Source organism: Otolemur garnettii, unplaced genomic scaffold (genome assembly GCF_000181295.1).
Source record: "Otolemur garnettii isolate 467f Iridium unplaced genomic scaffold, OtoGar3 scaffold00091, whole genome shotgun sequence".
Classification (NCBI taxonomy): domain Eukaryota; kingdom Metazoa; phylum Chordata; class Mammalia; order Primates; family Galagidae; genus Otolemur; species Otolemur garnettii.
Window position 1 is genome coordinate 5655138 of NW_003852486.1, and position 1611 is coordinate 5656748.

General features: G+C 45.1%; 1 protein-coding gene across 1 annotated transcript in view; it reads right to left on the reverse strand.

Annotated features, from left to right (window-relative positions):
• The window catches only part of IL6R (interleukin 6 receptor), a 64359-nt gene that overhangs the window by 16568 nt on the left and 46180 nt on the right, over nt 1–1611 (reverse strand). The gene's annotated exons all lie outside the window — the stretch shown is intronic.

Here is a 1611-nt window from a genome sequence, read left to right on the forward strand (position 1 = left end):
AAAAAAAAAAAAAAGAAAGTAAAAAAAAAGAAAAGCGCACAATAAGAAAAAGTTTATGAGGTTTGATCCACAGTTTCTTTTTTTTTTTTTAGAGACAGAGTCTTACCTTATAGTCCTCCATAGAGTGTTGTGGCGTCACCATTCACAGCAACCTCCAACTCCTGGGCTTAAGTGATTCTCTTGCCTCAGTCTCCCAAGTAGCTGGGACAACAGGTGCCTGCCAGAATGCCCAGCTATTTTTTTTGTTGCAGTTTGGCTGGGGCTGGGTTCAAACTCACCACCGACACCCTACCCACTGAGCCATAGGCACCGCCCTAATCCATAGTGTCTAAGAAAACATATTTATATCATTATTTACTATGCCAGACATTTATATCATAATACTATACATCTACACACAGGAAGAAATAAATGGAAAGACAGACGTCATCAGATATATGCACTATTAATGTATTTATTTCCTTCTATGTACCTTCTTGCAATAAAATATATATAATAAGCAACACGTTTTTATTTGCCTGGATGGATTTAGTGTACCTTGCAGGAGAAGGGCTGTGTTCCTCCCTCCATGGGGATAGCATGTCTGCACAAACCCCTGAGGAGAAGGGTTTCCGGCAAAGAAAGACCAAGTGAGAACCTGGACCCAAGGGACAGGAGCTGAACCATGACAGGCAATGGATGGAATGCTCTAGATTTCAAAATACTTTCTTGTCAGTTCCTCATTTTTCCATTAAGAAATAAAAAACAGCACAGAAATGGTTTATAGCAAGAAGATGAGCCTCTCTGAGCCAGGAGCAGGAAGGACTAGCAAGCAGGTGGCAGAGAGGATGATCCTGCTTTTTCTGCTAGGGAGACACTTCCCAGTGGAAGCACAACACGCCAGGAAGGGAGCACATCAGCCACACTGGGGGGAGGGGGGTAAGAACATGTCTGCCCTCCTCATTATACAGAGAGGAAACAGAGCCCCGAAGAGGGAAAGCAACTTGTCCAAGGTCACACCAAAAGAGTGACCAGAAATAAGCCATAAGAATCACTGGAGGGGCTTGGTGCCCGTAGCAGTGGTTATGGCACCAGCCACATACACTGAAGGTGGCAGATTCGAACTGGCCGGGGCCAGCTAAACAATAGCTAAACAACTGCAACCAAAAAATAGCCAGGCGTTATGGCAGGCACCTGTAGTCCCAGCTACTTGGGAGGCTGAGACAAGAGAATAGCTTAAGCACAAGAGTTTGAGGTTGTTGTGACCTGTGATGCCACAGCACTCTATCAAGGGCAACATAGTGAGACGCTGTCAAAAAAAAAGAATTCATGGGAGGAAACCAGTTTTCTCATTTCTTTGTGCTTCTCCCCAGCTCAGCCTAGCAAAGAACAGTTAGAATCACAGCAGGGAGTGACCAGACAGTGTGGGGGTGCTAGGATGAAAGCCACAACCAGGAGATTGGGAGCAACACTAGAAAGAAACACTGAGTGAGCATGGATGTTGTGTAGCCCAGAGTTGCCCAAACCCAGCCACACTTAGCACCAGCTAGAATCTTTTAGACCCTACCCCAGACCTATGGCCTCAGAATTTTGGGGATGGGACCCAGTCATCAGGGGTTTTTTTTTTTTTTT